At 39.1% G+C, this 22,848-nt stretch overlaps 1 long non-coding RNA gene across 3 annotated transcripts in view; it reads right to left on the reverse strand.

The window, feature by feature from the left end:
- Positions 1 to 22,848, reverse strand: part of LOC139186217 (uncharacterized) — a 259,129-nt gene that overhangs the window by 203,858 nt on the left and 32,423 nt on the right. For 2 of the 3 annotated variants that reach the window (XR_011569770.1, XR_011569769.1), the window contains exons 2-4: positions 19,563 to 19,653; positions 19,221 to 19,353; positions 9,507 to 9,593 (exon numbers count right to left, since the gene is read on the reverse strand). This is a non-coding gene — a long non-coding RNA (uncharacterized lncRNA). Of the gene's footprint in view, positions 1 to 1,209; positions 1,417 to 9,506; positions 9,594 to 19,220; positions 19,354 to 19,562; positions 19,654 to 22,848 lie in introns of those variants that run through there. The other variant, XR_011569771.1, reaches the window with a different exon arrangement.

A 22,848-nucleotide genomic window follows, 5' to 3' on the forward strand; every position in this document is an offset into this window, starting at 1 on the left:
CTACCAGGCTTCTCCATCCATGGGATTCTCCAGGCAAGAACACTGGAGTGGGTTGCCATTTCCTTCTCCATATCTTATGAAGTTCAGACAAAATAAGGACTAATGTTGGTTCAAAATTTTATGACTGATTATTTAGAACTGAGTGAATTTTTTCATAGAGACTGTATATATGGTGCTTAAACAATGGTACCAATCTTCACTAGCATATTTGATTTCATTTGACACTAACTGTACCACTTCCATTGCAACAAAACTCCAAGTACTCTGGAATCCAGAGCACATTACCTACTTCACCGTGCTTCTCCTCACAATACCCCTCCTTATCTCACCTCCTCCATGCGTGATGCTCAGTCACTTTAGTCATGTCTGACTCTTTGCAACTGTGTGGACTGTAGCCTGCCAGGCTTCATCTGCCCATGGAATACTGGAGTGGGTTACCATGCCCTCCTCCAGGGGATCTTCCCCACCCAGGGATCAAACCCAAGTCTCTTACATGGCCTGCATTGGCAGGTGGGTTCTTTACCATTAGTGCCACCTGGGAAACCGCCACTTAAGGTTTATTTAGCAACTATTAAGTTCTGAGATAGGACAGTATGTTAAGTCCTACTTAATTTCCTATCAATACATTTGAATATCCAGCCTTTGAAAGTCTGATAGGGCCTATAAGTAAGTCACACATATTAAAGTTACAATCTTTTCAATTATCACAGACCTTTTTCAATTATCTAGACCTGGATCATCTAGACCTCTAGGTACCAGGGGACACTTCTTGGTGATAGGTGTAAAGATGAGGAAGACAACATTTCTACTCTCAGTGGAGCTCACAGAAGAGTGGGCAAAGCAAATACCTAAACAGGTAAAAAGCCCTTTGGCCTTATAGCCTCTGACCCCATAACACGTTTGGAGTCAGAACCAGCTGCTCAAAACAGTTTTGCTAAGTATCAACCCTACAGCTTTAGCACATCGTGAAACCTAACTGTTACCACTGTCATGCGGTTTCACCGCTTCATGACAACGATGGAAGTTAGGTTTCACGGAGGAACACACGAAAACCGCAGCTTGCAGTGCCTTATGTGAAATAAGAACATTTAAAAATGTTTCCCTCTTTCCTTCCTCCTGTCCCCCTGCCCCCCCCCAATATTTCACATCATATGTGAAATTTTAAAACACTTTTTAAAAAGATGAAATTCCAGTTTTCTGAACCACAGAGAAAAAAGAAAGCTAGGAACATAACTGCTACTCCACTGGGCAGCCTACAGAGTAATCATATCTTCCTGGTACCTTACTTCTTCCACTGTGAACAGCTTTTCTGATCCAAACAGTGGTGGAAACATGGATCATCTAGACCTTTCAGCATCAATGTAGACCGTAACTTGCCAGAGTGGGATCCTACGTACTACCACAGAGGTTTCATTGCTGCAAAACAATTACAACAACAGAAAACCAACATATTTACAAGCTGATCCAATATCATTACTTAGAAATAACCTTCTAAAATTTTAAGAAAAGAAAGAACAAGAAGAAATAACTTTTTATTATTTTCCTTTATTTTATTTCGTAAGAGTCCCTTTGTCCAGGGTGACCTGACAAAGCACAGTTAACAGGAACTCACAGCAAATCTTAAAAATTCCATTCAGAAGGCTCAACTGAGGGAGGGAAAAGCCAAGAGCCCAAGAACATTTGAGAAAATGCCAGGGGCTTGTTCAGAACTTACTTATTAAAACTCAGAGCCAGTTAGCAACAAGTTCTTCTTTTTTAGGTGAATAACGAATGATCTCTAAGGTGCCTTCTGGCTGGAAATTTCTGTGATTTAAAGTGAGCAGGGTTTCCTTAAGAGAGCACGTTTTTTTTTTTTTTTTTTTTTTAAATGATGTGAGCAGTGCATCTGAACCCTTAAGCTCTTCTTCAGAAATTCATTTCAAGGGACTGATTTCTGCTTTCAGTATTCATCAAAGTCCAAGCCTGTACTTACTCCACAGAGGCAAGCTTCTTAAGAGGAGTGTGCCTTTATGCATTGTGCATTGCCAAAGTAGCATGCATTTTTAACCTGGGTTCACAGTATTGGAGTAAGTCCACAGAAAATGTTTCGAGCTGATCAAATGTTTTCTAACCCCTTTGACCCAGTCTGTAGTAAGAAATGAAATACAATACTCTCTGAATTTCAGTTGTCTATTTAATTAAAATTCTTATATCTCCTCAGTCTAAATTCTTAATCTAGGCTCATCCTTAAGTCTTTCCAATGCACATCTCTGAGTGATTTGAGACAATTCAATACACAAAAGTCACCATTCAAGTCTTCTCCAAGACAGTTTTCTCCAAGAGGCCCCATGAAGAGGAAGAATCTGAGCAAAAAGAGACTAATAAGAGCTTCCATGCCTGACATTCATCTAAGGCCTCATATAAACTCCTTTAATCTTTGCAATTACCCTAAGAGGTGGGGACATTTAATACCACCATGTTATAGTTGGGGAAAGGGATGCCTAATAAGTTTCCTAAAGTTAGATAGACACTAAGGGATAGAAACAGGTTACAGACCCAGGATGCCAAGCACTGCCTTACAAGGGCTCTATGAGAGACAGATTTCCTTGACTTGATCCTCAGAGAGTCTAATTCATTTACAGTGGGGAGGGGTGGGATGAGAGAAGGGATGGGATGATGGAGTCTGGTGCTGGTTCATGCTGACTTGAGAACTAGCTATTGCCCCCCCCATCCCCACCGCCACAGAGCCAGTTGTTAATCTTGGCAGCACACTATTGGATGGATATCATATATCAGTATATTTTCTAAACTCCTCTGATAATTCCCATAGGCAAGGTAGTTGAAAACTACTCCTGGTAGAATGTTGACTCTAGTTTCTTCAAGAGGCAAAATCAGAAAGGAAAGGTGGACTATTCACTACTTTTTGCTACATGATGTGTTTGATATAATCAAACATTTCATAAAAATAATTTGCCAAATTTATAGAAACCAATAAATGAGTATCTTTTTCCAGTTTCCACTGTCTTTTACTTACAGGTTCAGAAATAGCAGTTGATGTCATGTTTTGGTCACAGGAATGGGACAGAGATAGCAGGTACTGAGGAAAGGTCCTTATCAGCCTTTATAAGGAAAAAGCAAGAGCTGCAAAGAGTCAGTGCTGTGAACAGCCAAGAGCAGATTCTCAGCAGGTGGAGCACAGTTCTAAGGGGGAGACTTCAGAGGGCTCTGGTACCAGATAGGAGACAAAGATAGAGGAAATTAGGCAGAGAGTTCTTGAATCTAGTCCTGATGCCTGGGCTTCAGAGACAAGAGAAGGGTTCAGACCTGAGAAGATTGAAAGGAACAAGAGAAACTTTGGGCTTGGAAGAACTAAGACCCTAGGCAGGATGCCCAGAAGCAAAAAGAATGTGGAGAAGAAACACCGAGGCCCAGTTACTGAAAGACCAGTTAACTAGGCCAAGGGTGTGAAAGGGCCAGCAACAAAGCTGACCTATGAGCCTCTGCCTGAACTCATTAAACGTCTGCGTTCTTGGCCGTATCCCTACCATATCCACAGGAACAAAGACAACCAGACTCTTGGCACTTGCAGGGGAGCCTGCATGTGTGCTCAGTCATGTCTGATTCTTTGCGACCCCATGAATTATAGCCCACCAGGCTCCTCTGTCCTTGGGATTTTCCTGGCAAGAATACGGGAGTGGGTTGCCATTTCCTTCTCCAGGGGATCTTCCTGACCCAAGAACTGAACCTGTGTCTCTTGCATCTTGTGCATTAACAGACAGATTCTTTATCTCTACACCACCTGAGAGGAAGCCCCACTTGCCAGGGCAGTGAACCAAAAACTTTGAACATTCATAATGTCACTTCAGCAACAGTGACGCTGTCATTTATAGCTTTTCTTGCTAGGCAACTTCAGTTACGTAGACCAAAGAAAATCAACTCAGATGCTATTACAATTAATGAACATATGAGGCCCAAGCATCCCCATTACAAAGTTTGTTACATAACACAAACTCTTTGTATTGATCTAGATTCAAGATCTTTGGTGAAAATCAACTTGTGTAGCAAAAGTGAATTAATTAATAAGTAAGAAGAGTAGATGTCGACAGAGCAGCATGGATGTGGAACATAAAGGATGTGTGGCATATCAAAGCCAAAATTTAGAGCAGAGGGTATGGCCCCATTATGTTCAAATAATGCTTAAGTTATCCTTAAAATTTTTCAATCAGCATAAGAGAGGAAATTTTGAGAATGAGAAATGGCTTCTAATGCTGACCACTAAGAAATCTGTGGATTAGCAGAAACTCTACTGTGTTGGCAAATTTTTTTCAGCAGCCTAATTCAGATCCTTTGAAAACAGTCTCATCCTTTCCATCTGACCCATTTACTTAGAAGTGATAATGACAGAGCAAATAAAGTTACTATTCATAAAACTTCAAGTTCAAGGAGAAACTTCAGTCATGCCTAACACATAGTAGATATTCAATGAATGTTTATTGAATTGAAAAGATGGTGTGTGATGATCTCAATATTGTGTGTGACTTGGGCAGATCTGGTATTGCAAGTGTGAAAGGAATTTAGGTGATCCATTGAATGAATTTTGATGAAGACATTTATTTTAGTCAGTTACTGGAGTAAAATAAGGGTCTTTGGTGGGTTACACTTACTAGAATGATATGTGCTACAGACATTTGCAGTCTTTTAAACATTAGAATTACTTCATACCACATACAGGAAGGGAATATGTGAACTAATTTCCTTATGAGTCTCTAGTGGCCTATTAACCTAAAATCAATTTTTATCAAAATTTAATTTGTTTATGCTGTATCAGTAAAACTCTCCCTGATGTTTGAGGTTTTTTTTTTTCCTATCCCTTTAGTTTTCTATTTTAACAAACAAAATATTTCAAAAATGTCTTTAGTCAACTTAGAGATATTTCTGTTTTAATTTCTTATTTCTAAAAAGAGTTCACTAACAACAGCATTTCATATATGCTCGCATGTTCTCAGCCTCTTTGACATTTTTATCATCCTTTCAAATGTATCCTTTTTTATTTTGTTTACATTCAGGAATTTTCTTTGCCCAATTTATCTAAGACAACTTTCATTTTGTTTACATTTTTGCTGAGTATTTAGTTCTCTGGCTGTGCCAACAGGCTCAAACTTAGAGATTTTGTGGCTGCATAGCAGAAAATGTGTGAATCACTCCTGTTTGCCTAATAGTCTCTAATTAGTTGGCAGGTGATTCCACTTGAAATAAATGCTCTGGCAAGGAGCTCAAGCTGCTAGACAGTAAAGGAAAGACAGAGAAGAAGAGATATCTACAGCATTCTGCCTCAGGTCTTCCATTCACCTGGGATTCCACCACAGAGAGAGTTTCCACTCAGGTGTCGGGATGCTCAGTCACTTCAGCCATGTCCGATTCTTTGTGATCCTATGGTCTGTAGCCGGCCAGGCTCCTCTGTCCATGGGATTCTCTCCAGGCAAGAATACTGGAGTGGATTATCATGCCCTCCTCCAGGGGATCTTCCCCACCCAGGGATCAAATCTGCAGCTCCTGCACTGCAAATGCATTCTTAACTGACTGCGCCACCAGAGAAGTCCATGGGGCTCTTCAATTCTGAAGGACACCAGAGCCAACTGAGACCTCTTTTAAAAAATTCACCATGTGAGCTAGTCTCCTATGACTGCTATCACAAAGTATCACAAATTTAGTGACCTAACGTATATTTATTTATTCTCACAATTCTGGAAACCAGAAGTCCAAAGTGGTTTCACTGGGATGAAATGAACGTGTTAGTTTCTAGAGAAAATCCCATCCCCTTGCTTTCCCATTTTCTCAATATGCATTCCTTGCACTGTGGCTCTTGGCCCCATCTTTTATTTTCAAAATCAGAAGCAAAACTCTTGCTTCGGTGGTCATATTGCCTTCACTTGGAATTACATTTAGAGGCCACCCAGATCATCTAAGATAATTTACATTCTCAAAATCCTTAACTTAATCCATCTCTTTTATCATGTAAAGTAATATTCACAAGTTACAGGAATTAGGATCTACTGTAGATACCTTGTGGCCAGATGGTAAAGAATCTGCCTGCAATGCAGGAGACCTGGGTTTGATCCCTGGGTCACGAAGATCCCCTGGAGGAGGGCACAGCAACCTATACCATTCTTGCCTGGAGAATCCCATGGACAGAGGAGCCTGGCAGGCTCCTCATGGGGTCACAAAGAGTTGGACACGAGCACAAGCACATGAGTATTCACTCTATCACCCTGTGTTATCTTTTCATTTATCTCTTTTTTCTTTTTTACTAAACATTTATCTCTATGTCTTTGTACTTAAGTAATGGAAATGTGTTATCCTTATTTATTCTATTTTTCATTTCTTTAGTTTTCCCACTTGGAGTTGAAATCCTTGTGCCAGATAAAGCAATAAAAAAGAAGACTTATATATGACTCAGATGTTGAAGTGATTAAACAAAAAAATTAAGGTAACGATGACTAATATAAAAGTATTTTCTATAATGGCTCTAATATAAAAAGTAGACCACATGTCAGGATAGATGGGTTAGGTGGTAATCAGACAGATGGAAACTATAAGAATCAAAAGGAAATACTAGAAGTCAAAACACTTGAAGAAACAAAGAATACCTTTGATGGGAACATTCATAGACTAGACAGCTAAGGAAAAAATCAATGAGCTTGAATATAGGACAATAGAAACTTCCCAAAGTAAAATTAAAGAAAAACAAGGACAAAAAAAAGAGAAAAATAGAGAACATCCAATAACTATGAGACAATATGAAAAGATACAGGTACACATAGTTAGAATACCAGAAGGAAAGAGAGACAGAATAGAGAAGAAGAAATATTTTAAGTAATAATGATCAAGAACTTTCCAAAATTAATAATGGGCACCAAACCACATATCCAGAAACTCAGTGAATACCAAGCAGGATTAAAAAGCAAACAAGCAAAAGCTTAAACCTAGGCATACATATCATGTTCATACTGTGGAAAATCAAAGACAAGGAAAGAACCTTGAAAAAATCCAAGAAGCCAGAGGGAGAAAAAACATAGTAACTCTAGAAGAACAAGAATGATAATAAAATGTGTAAAGTATTGAACAAAATACAAATGCAATAAGTAGAAAACAGTTACAAATATTCTAGATGCCTTTTAAATTATATCATAGGGTGCTATATGCATGAAGCATGGAAGAGACTTATGGTGATGAATCTACTCTTTGTGACATTGTAATGGTGGACACATGACACTATACCTGTGTCAAACACCATAGTGTTTTTCAGAGTAAACATCTTGCAAATTTTTTAAAATTTACAAGATCAGGGAATCCCTGGATGGAATGTGGTATGTGACAAAAGAATCTAAGTGTATTACAAATATGTGAAACAACGTCCTTGGAGGGAATGGAAGGAAAAGTGCTGATCTACGTAACTTTGAAAATGAGGGGAGACTAAGATTGAAAGCAAAAACAAATTGTACATAAGCATTACACTCTAGTTGACAAGTTATTTCCTATTCTGAAACCACTCTGCAAGTATACTGAGAGTTAACAAGTGGATGGTGGATGGTTGGAACCATCTGTCACTGTAGGAGTGGGAGCTTACAAAGAAGCAAGAGAAGAAGGCTAGAATGATCTGCATGGGAATGGATTAGAGTTGGAGATATCAGTATAAACTGATGTTTAGCTTAATATAGATACAGATGGATATATTATAGAAATATTTTCAGATATATGTATATGCACAGATTAGTGTATACACATATATTTCCTTGCTCTGTCAACTGAAAGATCCAAGAAGCAATAACATCCCAGTAGCAATTACACCTAGCACCCAAGTTGTGGTTTATAATATCCATTCTCCAACAAAAGAAATTAGGATTCCTTGGGGAAAAGACTAATTCTAGAATGGGAGCACAAAATACACCAAATGAGCCTGGAGCATATTGCAGTTTCAGAAAGTGAGAAAGTGCCTTTAAAAAAAAAAAGGTAAAAACACAATGATGTGTATATGTAGAAGGACAATGAAGCCAACTAAAGGAGCTTGGATGGCATCACCAACGCAATGGACATAGTTTGAGTAGGCTCTGGGAGTTGGTGATGGACAGAGAAGACTGGCATGTTGCCGTCCATGGAGTTGCAAAGAGTCAGACACGACTGAGATTGAACTGAACTGAAAGGAGCTTGGAATAGTCAAAGATGCAATAATTTGAGCAACAAAATAAAGTAGTATTGGACTATAACCCAGAGTATAAAATAAATACCTGAACCCATACCAGTATAAATACATAATTGAATACCAAATAAATGTAGGAGAAAATACAAATCTATGCAGAAGAATTCCACATTTATGTAGCTCACTTCCCTCAAGGAGGTGAATATAACTCCTTTTTAAATAATTTTTGTGTATTTATTTATTTTTGGCTGTGCTGGGTCTTTGTTGCTGTGTAGGCTTTTCTTTAGCTGCATCAAGCGAGGGCTACTCTCCAGTTGTGGTGTGTAGACATTTCATTGTAGTGGCTTCTCTTGTTGCGGAGCATGGGCTCTAGACACATGGGGGTCAGTAGCTGTAGTGCACAGGCTAGTTGCATGTGAGATCTTAGCTCTCCAGCCAGGGATCAAACCCACATCCCTGTATTGACAGGCAGATTCTTAACCACTGGACCACAAGGGAAGCCCCTGGAATAGAACTCCTTAAATGCAAGATATACATAGCAACTTCCTTCCAGAGAACAGAGTGTGGAAACTCTAGGGAAAAGGGTAACTTTACCTTGGAGAAACCTGACAACCTCTACCTCATCCAGGTGATCAAGACTAATATTAGTAGGGATAAATTGTGTTGATAGGATATATCTTTGATATGATATGGTGAGAATGATTATTTGTTTCTGTGGTGTCCCTCCCCTTCCTTCCTCTGATCATGAGAAGGAAGATCAGACCTAATTGAGAGATATTCTGCAAAATACTCAAACTGTACTCAAAACTTTCAAGGACATCAAAAACAAGAAAAGTGTGAGAATCTGTCATAGCCAAGATGAAAGTAAGGAGACATGACAACTAAAGGTAATGTGGTGGCCTGGATGGGATCCTGGCATAGAAAAAGAACATCTAGTAAAAAGCAAGGAAGTCAAAGAGAACAAGAGGGCAGAGGAGCAGATGGACGTGGAGTACGTCTTTCTTCACGGATACATCAGGAGTAGAACTTCAGACACAGAAGTGCATGCAGAACACCAGCTGAGAGCGGAGAGGAGTACCTGACCAGCGGAAAAGAATATATAGAACTGCATGAAACTCAGTAGGATGACGGAGCTAGGGGGAAAAAAAGGAGTGTTAGTAGGACTGGACTCGCCCTTGGCGGGTGGGGAACTGAAGCAGGGGTCCGATCTCCACATCAAGGCATTTGTCTGAGTTAGAGGAGAAACATTTAAGGCTAAGAGTAAAACAGCTGTTCTGTGGCAGCCTAAATGGAAGGACAATCAGATAGTCCTTGCTGCAGCCATACATACCTTGGACAGGGATGCAGGTCCCCTGGAAGGCGCAGTGGCTGGGAGCTGGAGTTTCCAGATTGTGGAGCAATCCCAGGGCGAGGGGTACTGTTGAGTGCAGAGACAGATTGAGGAGAGGTGAGGGAGGAGATCGTGGTGGGAAATGCCTGTGGAGGAAAGCCTGGCAGCCATGGAAGCAAGGCAATACTGCTGAGTCATGTGTAGGGGGTGGAGCCATCACCATAGCCTCTCTCTCCATCCACATACCAGCAACAGCAGCTGAACAATAGAGAGGCTGGCCCATCAAATGCCTGACGCACTGAACTACAGAGCAGGACTCAACCCAGGGTGCTCCTTTAAGTGACTAATGCACCCAAACTACAGAGTAGGGCCCCACCCAGGGTGCCCCTTTAAGTGCCTGATGCACCGATCTACAGAATAGAATCCCGGCCAGGGGGGCCCTCTATGTGCCTGATGTGCGGAACAACAGATAAGGGCCCCAGACAAGAAAGCCCTCTAAGTGCCTGAATGGGTGGAGCTACTTAGTAAGATTAGCCAAAGAACCCTTCTTTGAGCTACAAGAGCCTTGAGAAAAGACTCTGATAGGGCCATAACTCCTGCAGCAGAGGCAGTCCATGTCCCTGCACACTTGGCGCTGCCAGGTTCCCCGCAAGCCAAGCAGCTGTGCCACCTTCACACTCAACTCTCACTGGGGCAGAGCTGCCACAGGCCAAAAAGAAGTCTTGCACCTATGCACAAAGGGTTGCTTTGGTAGTGTCCAGCTCTTTGTGGCCCTGTAGACTATGGCCTGCCAGGCTGCTCCATCAGGGCGGGGTGTTCTCTAGGCAAGAATATTCAAGCGTATTGGCCAATACAGGTTGCCATACACTTCTAGAGCACTATATTTCCTGCTGCCCTAGCCACCAACTCCCCTGAGTACCTGGTGCTGCCAGAACCCCTGCGACCCAAGCAGCTGCACCACCTCCACACCTGGCCCTCACAGGGGCAAACCCAAATCCTCCAGGGCAGCCTCAAGAGCAAACCCCCATGGACAACTCACATGCAGAGGTGGAAATAAAACCACAATTGAAACTCAGGGGCAGTGTAGCTAAGGAATAAGATCCAAAACCTTCCTACTAGCTGTAGAAGCTGCAGATTAAATCCACAGGATCAACTAAGCAGACTCTATGTCTATGGAATAGATAAATGGTCATTGAGAGCTCCCACAAAAGAAAACACACTAGTTCTGATAGCTGTGAACATTGGAAGCAAGAACACATAGGAGTAGGACCAGAATAGAATCTGAGCTGCCGCCACAGCAGGCCCAGAGATCAGCACAGTGTTGGAGGGAATGCTAGGGAGGTGAAGTGGACTGTGACTCCCAGCAAGGGTAAGGACTCTAACAGCAGTGACTCAAGGAAAACATTTATTATTCTTATGTTTTGATGTGCTCTGTAGATTCTTTTGGATTCTTTTTTTTTTTTTCTTTCTTTCCTCCCCTCTCTGTCATAGTTGTTGATTTTATTGGCACTATGAAATCTAATTAAGCTTTTGAGTTTTTTTTTTTTTCTCAGTCACATCTTTTATTGTTGTTATAAACCTCTGCTCTTGCAGTATTGTGTTTTCCCTTTTTTTTCTCTTTTTTTAATTTTAATTTTTTAAACCTATTATATTTTTTCTATATTTATTCCTTTTCTTTTCCTGCTGTTCTTTTCCCCTTACATTTAATCTTTAATGTATATAAATCTTCTTCATGTACCTCTATTTAACTTTGCATATCTAGTCTCTCCTTCTTTTCTTTCTTTCCTTTCCTGTCAACATTTTCTTAGTTTTATGTTCATTGCTTTATTCCCCAATTGGCACCTTACTTTAGTTTTGTTTTCCAGTTGTGCTTTAGTTAGTTTTGTTCTGGTAGATATAATTTTTGGTTTCCTTTGTTTGCTGAGTCAATCTACTATACTTTATTTTCGATTGACTCTTTTGATTTTGCTTATGGGTGTATATATTTGTACACTCAGTCACACTTTTTATGTTGCTATAAACCTCTGCCTCTACGTTGGCTTTTGCGGTTCTGTGGAGTTTTCCTTTTGTTTCCTTGTTTCTTTCTTTTTCCATTTTTTTCTTCTCTCTTTTTTATAATTTTAATTTTTAATTTTTTTAAACTTATCATATTTTTTCTATATTTATTACTCTGTTTGCCTTTCGTACTGTTCTTCTCCCCTTGCAGTTAACCTTAAATGTATATAAATCTTCTTCATGTACCTCTATTTAACTTTGCATATCTATTCTTTCTTTCTTTTTTTTTCTTTCCTTTCCTCTCAACATTTTGTTAGTTTTATTTTCACTGCTTTATTCTCCACTTGACACCTTGCTTTAGTTTTGTTTTCCAGTTTGCGCTTTAGTTACTTTTGTTCTTAGCTAGTAAATATAATTTATTTCCTTTGTTCAACAGGTCAATCTATTGTATTTTATTTTTGTTGGACTGTTTTCACTTTGCTCATGGGTATATATTCATATGTGTATATTCCATTATTTTAATTATCATTTGCCTGATTTTGTACCTGTCATTTGTCTGGGATTCATCTTTGGTTTCTTGTTTTTGGATATTTGTTTTAAGCTCATTTATCTATTTCTGCTTTATTGTCTATGTCAAAGACTTTGACTGTGTGGATGACAATAAACTGTGGAAAATTCTGAAAGAGATGGGAATACCAGACCACCTGACCTGCCTCTTGAGAAACCTGTATGCAGGTCAGGAAGCAACAGTTAGAACTGGACGTGGAACAACAGACTGGTTCCAAATAGGAAAAGGAGTACATTAAGGCTGTATATTGTCACCCTGCTTATTTAACTTATATGCAGAGTACATCTGAGAAACACTGGGCTGGAGGAAGCACAAGCTGGAATCAAGATTGCTGGGAGAAATATCAATAGCCTCAGATATGCAGATGACACCACTCTTATGGCAGAAAGTGAAGAACCAAAGAGCCTCTTGATGAAAGTGAAAGAGGAGAGTGAAAAAGTTGGCTTAAAGCTCAACATTCAGAAAACTAACATCATGACATCTGGTCCCATCACTTCATGGCAAATAGATGGCGAAACAATGGCTGACTTTATTTTTCTGGGCTCCAATCACTGCAGATGGTGATTGCAGCCATGAAATTAAAAGACACTTACTCCTTGGAAGGAAAGTTATGACCAATCTAGAGAGCATATTGAAAAGCAGAGACATTACTTTGCCAATAAAGGTCCATTTACTCAAGGCTATGGCTTTTCCATTGGTCATGTATGGATGTGAGAGTTGGACTATAAAGAAAGCTGAGCACTGAAGAATTGATGCTTTTGAACTGTGGTGTTGGAGAAGACTCTTGAGAGTCCCTTGGAGATCCGACCAGTCCATCCTAAAGGAGATCAGTCCTGGGTGTTCATTAGAAGGACTGGTGCTGAAGCTGAAACTCCAATACTTTGGCCACCTGATGTGTAGAGCTGTCTCATTTGAAAAGACCCTGATGCTGAGAAAGATTGAGGGCAGGAGAAGGGGACAACAGAGGATGAGATGGTTAGATGGCATCACTGATTCAATGGACATGGATTTGGGTAGACTCCAGGAGTTGGTGATGGACGGGGGGTGGGGTGGGGGGGTGGGGCTGGCATGCTGCAGTTCATGGGGTCACAAAGAGTCGGACATGACTGAGCGACTGAACTGAACTGAACTGAACTGAACTAATGCCATAATAAGCCACTTGTGGAATCTTCATTCCTGGCCAGAGATGAAGCCCTGAGCCTTTGGAGTGGGAACACTGACTCCAAGACCCTAGCCTACTAGAGAACTAACACTCAGTCAGTCAGTCAGCTTTAGAAACCACCAAACCAGCTTTACAACAAATGCTTAACAGATTTATATAGGTAAAAAACACAAGAGAAGGAAAAAGATCTGCAAAATCAACACCAAAAAATTAAGAAAATGACAATAGGAAGTGTATATAAACAATTGCTTTAAATGTAAATGGATTAAATGCTTTAACCAAAAGACACAGACTGACTGAATGGATAAAACAGCAAGACCCATCTATAGTGTCTACAAGAAACCCATTTCACCTAAAGATACATATAACTGAAAGTTAGAGGATGGAAAAATATATTCTATGCAAATGGAAAGCAAGAGAAAGCTGGAGTAGCAATCCTCATATCGAATAAAATAACCTTAAAACAAAGTAGATTACAAGAGATAAGGAAGGACACTACATAATGATCAAGGGATCAATCCAAGAAGGCATAACAATTGTAAATATCTATGCACCCAGCATAGGAGCACCTCAATACACAAGAGAAACACTAAGACATAAAAGGAGAAATTGACAGTAACACAATAATAGTAGGAGACTTTAACACCCCATTCTCACCAATGGACAAATCATCAAACCAGAAAATTAATAAGGAAACACAAGTCCTAAATGATACAGTACATGACATGGATCTCATTGATATCTTCAGGACATTCCATCCAAATGCAGAAGAATACACCTTCATCTCAAGTGCACATGGAACATTCTCCAGGATAGACCACATCTTGGGTCACAAATCAAATTTCAGTAAATTTAAGAAAATTGAAACTACATCAAGCATCTTCTCTGCCTACAATGCTGTGAGACTAAATATCGATTACAAGAAAAAAACCGTGAGAAACACAAATACATGGAGATTAAACAGCATGTTTCTAAATAACCAACAAGTTACTGAAGAAATCAAAAGGGAAATCAAAAAATTTCTAGAAACAATTGACAATCAAAACATGACTACTCAAAACCTACGGGATGCAGCAAAAGCAGTTCTAAGAGTGACGTTTATAGCAACACGATCCTACCTCGAGAAACAAGAAAAACATTGAAGAGACAACCTAACTTTACACCTAAAACAACTGGAAAAAGAAGAACAAAAAACTCTCAAAATTAGTAGAAGGAGAGAAATTGTAAAGAACTGAGCAGAAATAAATGAAAATGAAATAAAAGAAACAATACTAAAGATTAATAAAACTAAAAGTTGTTTCTTTAAGAAGATAAACAAAATTGACAAACTTTTAGCCAGATTCATCAAGAAAAAAAGAGAAAAATCAAATCAACAAAATTACATATGAAAAAGGAGAGGTTACAACAGACAATGGAGAAATACAAAGGATTATAAGAGACTACCATGAACAACTATATGGCAATAAAATGGGTAACTTGGAAGAAATGGACAGATTCTTAGAAAAATTCAAGTTTCCAAGACTAAACCAGGAAGAAATAGAAATCATGAACAATTCAATTACAAACACTGAAATTGAAGCTATGATCAAAAATCTCCCAAAAAACAAAAGCCCAGGACCAGATGGCTTCACGGGAGAATTCTATCAAACATGTAGAGAAGAGCTAATGCCTATCCTTCTAAAACTCTTTCAAAAAATTGCAGAGGAAGGAACACTTCCAAGTTCATTCTACGAGGCCACCATCACCCAGATACCAAAACCAGACAAAGACAACACAAAAAAAGAAAACTACAGGCCAGTATCACTGATGAACATAGATGCAAAAATCCTCAACAAAATTCTGGCAAACAGAATTCAGCAACACATCAAAAAGCTCATACACCATGATCAAGTTGGGTTTATTCCAAGAATGCAAGAATTCTTCAATATATGAAAATCAATATGATACACTATATTAACAAATTGAAAGATAAACCCTTATAACCATCTCAGTAGATGCAGAAAAAGCCTTTGACACAATCCAGCACCCATTTACAATGAAAACTCTTCAAAAAATGGGCATAGAAGGAACCTACCTCAACATAGTAAAGGCCATATATGATAAGCCTACAGCAAACATTATTCTCAATGGTGGAAAACTGAATGCATTTCCACTGAGATCAGGAACAAGACAAGGGTGTCCACTTTCACCACTATTATTCAACATAGTTCTGGAAGTCCTAGCTACAGCAATCAGAGAAGAAAAAGAAATAAAAGGAATCCAAGAAAAGAAGAAGGAAAAGAAGAAGTAAAGCTCTCACTGTTTGTAGATGACATAATATTGTACATAGAAAACCCTAAAGATAGTGTCAGAAAATTACTAGAGCTAATCAGTGAATTTAGCAAAGTTGCAGGATACAAGATCAATACACAGAAATCACTTGTATTTCTATACACTAACAATGAAAAATCAGAAAGAGGAATTGAGGAATCAATACCATTCACCATTGCAAAATAAAGAAGTAAATATGTAAGAATAAACCCACCTAAGGAGACAAAAGAACTTTTACACAGAAAATTATAAGACACTAATGAAAGAAATCAAAGAGGACATAAACAGATAGATAGATATGCCATGTTTCTGGGTAGGAAGAATCAATATTGTAAAAATAACTATACTATCAAATGCAATCTACAGATTCAATGAGATCCCTTTCAAATCACCAATGGCATTTTTCAAAGAACTAGAACAAAAAATTTCACAATTCCTATGGAAACACAAAAGACCCCAAATAGCCAAAGTAGTCTTGAGAAAGAAGAATAGACCTGGAGGAATCAACCGTCCTGCCTTCAGATTATACTACAAAGCTACAGTCATCAAAAACAGTATGGTACTAGCACAAAAACAGAAATATATACCAATGGAACAAGATATAAAGACAATAAATAAACCCATGCACCTATGGGTACCTTATTTTTGACAAAGGAGGCAAGAATACATAATGGGGCAAAGACAGCCTATTCAACAAATGGTGCTGGGGAAACTGGACAGCTACATGTAAAAAAGAATGAAATTAGAACACTTCCTAACACCACACACAAAGATAAACTCAAAAATGGATTAAAGACCTTAATGTAAGTCCAGCAACTTTAAAACTCTTAGAGGAAAACACAGTTAGAACATTCAATGACATAAATCAAAGCAAAATCCTCTATGACCCACCTCCTAGAGTAACGGAAATAAAAACAAAAGTAAGCAAGTGCTGCTGCTGCTGCTAAGTTGCTTTAGTCGTATCCGACTCTGTGCAACCCCATAGACGGCAGCCCACCAGGCTCCCCCCGTCCCTGGGATTCTCCAGGCAAGAACACTGGAGCAGGTTGCCATTTCCTTCTCCAATGCATGAAAGTGAAAAGTGAAAGTGAAGTCACTCAGTCGTGTCCGACTCTAGCGACCCCATGGACTACAGCCTACCAGGCTCCTCCATCCATGGGATTTTCTAGGCAAAAGTACTGGAGTGGGGTGCTATTGCTTAAGCAAGTGGGAACCTGTTAAAAGCTTTTAAAAAACTTAAAAGCCTTGGCACAGCAAAGGAAACTATAAGCAAAATGAAAAGACAACCCTCAGAGTGGGAGAAAATAATAACAAATGAAACAACTGACAAAGAATTAATTTTCAAAATATACAAGCAGCTCATACAACTCAATGTCAGAAAAACAACCCAATCAAAAAGTGGGGAAAAGACCTAAACAGACATTTCTCCAAAGAGGACATACAAATGGCTAAGAAACACATGAAAAGATGCTAAACATTGCCCATTATTAGAGAAATGCAAATCAAAACTACAATGAGATATCACCTCATACCAGCCAGAATGGCCATCATTAAAAAGTCTACAAAGAATAAATGCTGGAAAGGGTGTGGAGAAAAGGGGATGCTCTTGCACTGTTGGTAGGAATGTAAATCGATACAGCCACTATGGAAGATGGTATGTAGATTCTTTTAAAAACTAGGAGTAAAAGCACCATGTGACCCAGCAATCCCACTCCTAGGCATATAACCTGAGGAAACCAAAATTGAAAAAGACATATGTATCCCATTGTTCATTGCAGCACTATTTACAATAGCTAAAACATGGAAGCAACCTCGATGTCCACTGACAGATGAATGGATAAAGAAACTGTGGTACATATACACAATGGAATGTTAAGTGAAAGTGAAAGTCTCTCAGTCATATCCGATTCTTTGCAACCTGTGGACTATACAGTCCATGGAATTATCCAGGCCAGAATACTGGAGTGGGTAGCCTTTCCCTTCTCCAGGGGATCTTCCCTACCCAGGGATCAGACCCAGGTCTCCCACATTGCAAGCAGATTCTTTACCAGCTGAGCCACAAGGAAAGCCTAAGAATACTGGAGTGGGTAGGCTATTCCTTCTCCAGCAGACCTTCCCTACCCAGGAATCGAACAGGGGTCTCCTACATTGCAGGTGGATTCTTTACCAACTGAGCTGTATTACTCAGCCATAAAAAAGGAATGCATTTGAGTCAGTTCTAATGAGGTAGATGAACCTAGAACCTATTATACAGAATGAAGTAAGTCAGAAAGAGAAAGGTAAATATTGTATTCTAATGCATATATACAGAATCTAGAAAAATGGTTCTGAAGAATTTATTTACAGGGGAACAGTAGAGAAACAGACATAGAGGACAGACTTATGGACATGGGGAGAGGGGAGGTGAGGGTGAGATGTATGGAAAGAGTAACATGGAAACTTATATTACCATATGTAAAATAGCCAACGGGAATTTGTTGTATAGCTCAGGAATTTGAAAGAGGGGCTCGGTATCTACCTACAGGGGTGGGATGGAGAGGGAGATGGGAGGGAGTTTCAAAAGGCAGGGGATATATGTATACCTATGGCTGATTCATGTTGAGGTTTAACAGAAAACAACAAAATTCTGTAAAGCAATTATCCTTCAACAAAAAAAATAAATTAAAAAAATAGAAAATAAAAACATAAGGTTCTGGTGTACAATACAGGGAGATCAAAACAACAGCAACAAAAAACAAACAAACACGTCTAAATAAAGGACGGACCTCAGTATTAAATGTATATACATATACATATAAAATCTGCCTGCAAAATTCAGGAGACCCAGGTTCAATTCCTGGGTCGGGAAGATCCCCTGGGAAGGGAATATCCACTCCAAATTGCCTGGAGAATTCCATGGACAGAGCAGACCGGAGGGCAGCAGTCCATGAGGTCGCAAAGAGTCGGATGTTAACTGAGAATGCATGTTTTCATACATGTATATAACTGGAATTTTAATTTAAATGTCAGCTATGAGTAAAATTGATCATTTCATATGTTTAACTCTTTTTAATAAGGACAGGTTTTATTTGAAAATTGGTTCCTTGTTAAAGGAAAGGAGGGACGGGAAAGGGAGTAAGGGAGGGAAGGATGGAGGAAACAAAGAAAGGATTTTCTCATTTTAAAATTTTTTAATTCTTTTTCTTTATATTACTGTTAATTTTTATTTTAAATTTTATACTTTAGCTTTTAAAATTATTCTTTTCTCTTACTTTTATTCTGAATCTTTATAGTTTTGATTTATATTAATATTTTCATTGTTAATTTCAACCACTTCACTTTTTAAATCACCATTTTAACCTTTTATCCTCTTTGGAGAACTCCATTTCAATTTCCTCCTTTTTTATACAAACTTCATGAATTGACTTTGTTTGTGAACAAGCGTGTTCTGACTACAGTGGGAAAGCCAGCAAGCAGGAGAGGTGGGAAAATTACCTCGAGATCTGCTGCTGCATAATAATCACTCCAGAGTGGACTGGATGAAAACCACTAGAGTCCTTTATTATTGGCCATGATTCCTGTGGGTCAAAATTCACACAGGGCACCCCGGGGGAACTGGTATCTTCTCCATTAGGCCTGGGGCCGCAGCTAGAAGTTTGAAGTCTGGCACCTGGAATCATCCAAAGGCTTGTTTACTCACCAATCTGGCATTTGATTCCAGCTGTCGGCTGAGACTTGAGCTTAGGCTGCTGGATGGAAACCCACAGGCACAGCCTCACCATGGGGCCAGAACTTCCACACAACATGGGGGCTGTGTTTGAAAAGTGAACAAGCTGAGAGAGAGGGAGACAAAAAAGACAGCAAATGGAATCATACTGCCTAATTATAATGTAGACTTGAAAGCCACACAGCATCACTTCTGCCACATTCTGTTGGTCAAGGCAGTTGCAAACACACATCTAGTTTTAATGGGCAAAACTACTGTCAGTATCATACTCTCTGAAGAGCGTATGTGATGGGACACATGTTAGTGCAGTCATACTTAGAAAATGCAATTTGCTGGAGTGCCAGATACATCCGAAACAGTCCTTCAAGTTTTCTGCCTAAATGAACTTCATGGCTGCCAAGTTTAGCTGCAAAAATAAATAAATAAGTGCATTAATGAATGACTTCACCTGGTTTGTGCTGTGCTTAGTCACTCAGTCATTTCCAGCTCTTTGTGACCACATGGACTGTGACCCGCCAGGCTCCTCTGTCCAGGGAGATTCTCTAGGCAAAAATACTGGAGTGAGTAGATGTTCCCTTCTCCAGGGGATCTTCCCAGCCCAGCGATCGAACCCATGTCTCCTACATTGCAGGCGGATTCTTTACCATCGGAACCACCAGGGCTCACGTGGTTTAAATCATCTTAAATACTTGAATCTTAAAACACTTTTCTCTCCCCTCCACTGGGTTCATTGAAGATCTTAGCTGATAGATAAAATGTCCAACTCTTGTGACCCCATGGACTATAGCCCACCAGGCTCCCCTGTCCATGGAATTCTCTAGGCAAGAATACTGGAGTGGGTTGCCATTTCCTTCTCCAGGGGATCTTCTTGACCCAGGTCTCCTGCACTGTAGGCAGTCTCCTGCATTGTAGGTGGATTCTTTACTGAGTGAGCCAGTAGGTTATTGTTGAAAATAATCTATAAGATACCCCAAACACTACTACCTAGCTCTGTTCCTATTTCATTCCTGGAATTATAGCATTCCAAAATAGCAGGGAATCTGAAACTTTATAGAGTTTTCTTGAGCAGTTTAAGCAAGTGGTTCAGTGAAACTGTAGAAGCAAAAATCTCCAACATATTGCCTGGTTAGGTTTTGATAACTTGATTTTTAGTCGCTAGAACTAGCAAAGGAGAAAAACCTTGAGAATATATTTATGTTTGGAATACAGTCAATCACATTGTGTAAGTTAAGATCCTAATTTTTACCTGTGTGATTCCTTTCTGGCAGCAATGTAAAATAAAACAATACCACCTTCTCCAAAATGTGTTGAGTCTTTGCCTCCAGCACACATATTCATCATGTGACTCATCTGCCATTAATTCTGAGACACTTTTGTGTCTGCAGCAGCACTTATTTCTGCAGATTGGGAGAAGCAAGGTTGTTAACTTCATTCACAGACATCCCTGAAATTGCCAGTCAGCTTCACCCTTGGCCTTCAGAAAGCTGAATAGCCAAATGCGTACTTCAGCATCACATACAGCATCAATAAACTTTCAGCTAATTAATTTCCATGAGAATGTGTACTTATCTTCATAACTACTCAGCCTAACAATGCCTAATAATTGCTTGTTCACATTCTTTAGAGCCTTCATGATGTCTGCATCAGAGAGGAGTTTCATGGATGTTGTATGTAATTTTTAAGATTTTCCTGCTTTGAAAATCTTCAGGTGGCACAGTTTGTCTTCTGCTTTTAATTTTCCTCACAAATGTGAAGACATTTTGTTGTGAAAGACTTAAGCCTTAAATGGAAATAAATAATAATTAAATGCAATTTTTATGTCATTGTATTTATTTATGAATGCTAATACCCAAATGATTCTACAATGCTTAAAATTGTATTATCTACTCCCTTTTATTTTGTCTTGCATTATTTAAATTTCTGAAACTATATATATATATATATAAAAGTTTTCAAGAATATGTATTATTCTTCCAAAAGTTTACCAAGTTAAGTCACTTGTAATATTTTAGTAACTGCCAATCTGTTTCCTTACTCACTTATTTAAAAGTTTTTGTCACTGTTTTTATATAAAACTGACAACTTTGCTAATCAATTTTTATTACTGTACATTTGACTCCAGACATCTGATAGAATTTCAACATGTAAAGCACATAAGGATATTATTTGTCTCTATTGATGTATAGCTCATGCACATCTCTATTAGAAAATGAAATCAAATATTAACAATGACGCCAAAACATGCCTTGCTCATACCATTGATTTGTTATGGTTGATAAGATATGACAGAAATCTAGTTTGTTCAAAGTGTAAATGCTAGGATGCTAGAAATGAAGCAAACTTTTATCTATTTGGCTTTCCAAGGACTAAGAGCACAGTTGAGTCAAACATGGTGGCCCAAGGTGCCCTTTGGTACATGAGGAGTTCTGATGGAAATCCTAGAATTTCCTAAGACCCAGTCAGCAGTGTCACAAGACATATGCATTGAAAACTGCAACCTTGGGGTTGGTTAGCTACTTCTTCCCAAAGGTTTCTCCTCGTATTCCAGTTCTCATTCACCCCTGGATTTAGGTTTTGACAAATATACAAAATATTATTCATATGAAAGGTAATTCCTCATAGTAGCTACTTTCTGTATTTTCCACACTTGTACACATGCTGCCTCTCCCCTCATTTTTTCTTTAAATATAAAACATGTGTGCCAAAACTATAGACAAAGGAAAACCCTTCTTTTATAGTCTCAGGTTTCCAACTGTCAATGTTTTATAAAGTTATTGTCATGAAAACTTGTCTCCACTTCTAGGGATGGTCTCAGAAAAACAATCCGGTCAGCAAAGTTTATCCCTATATCTGCTCACACCCACTACACACTACCTGCCTCCTCCAGAGGAGTGCCCTTCCAGGCATCTGGAGCTCAACCTTTCCACCAAATCTCTCTCTCTGCCTCTTTGCCACAACTTTTTTATCCTGTTCACTTTCCCAAATCCCTGACCTGCCTCCAGGTAACAAGGAAGAGGAAAAAGGGCAAGGGGATATATTCTGAATATGTCACCCCAGTTTTTGGACATACTTGTATTTTATTGATGTACTTTAGAGAAAAGGTTTATCTGAAAGAAGTTATTACAACAGCGGCAATTTTAAGTATTCCAGCAGTGTGATACTGAGAGTAATGATTGATGATAGAGAGAAACATTTTTTGAACAAGAAAACTTTTCTGCATCTAACACATTATGCTACAAATTTCAGTATTAGTCTTTCAATTGCAGAGGATCAGGTATGACCTCTTCAACATCCCCCAGCCTTGCTGGGGCCTCTTTTCCATGCTCTCACAGCATCCTACTCATGTCCCAGCCAGTGCACACGCTATGGAGATTCCATAAAAGCTTACTTGGCCATAAGTAACAACCAGTAGATAATAGAGATAAGATTTGAATCTGGGCCTCTCTGTTATCAGAACCTATGCTCTCATAACCCCATGTCCATCCACTGCAGTACTGTTCACAGTGATTAAGACATGGAAACAAATCAAGTGTCCATCAATGGATTGGCTCAGTGGAGTGGTAAAGAATCTGCCTGCCAATGCAGAAGGCACAGGTTTTCC

The sequence above is a fragment of the Bos indicus genome, chromosome 12, assembly GCF_029378745.1.
Source record: "Bos indicus isolate NIAB-ARS_2022 breed Sahiwal x Tharparkar chromosome 12, NIAB-ARS_B.indTharparkar_mat_pri_1.0, whole genome shotgun sequence".
Classification (NCBI taxonomy): domain Eukaryota; kingdom Metazoa; phylum Chordata; class Mammalia; order Artiodactyla; family Bovidae; genus Bos; species Bos indicus.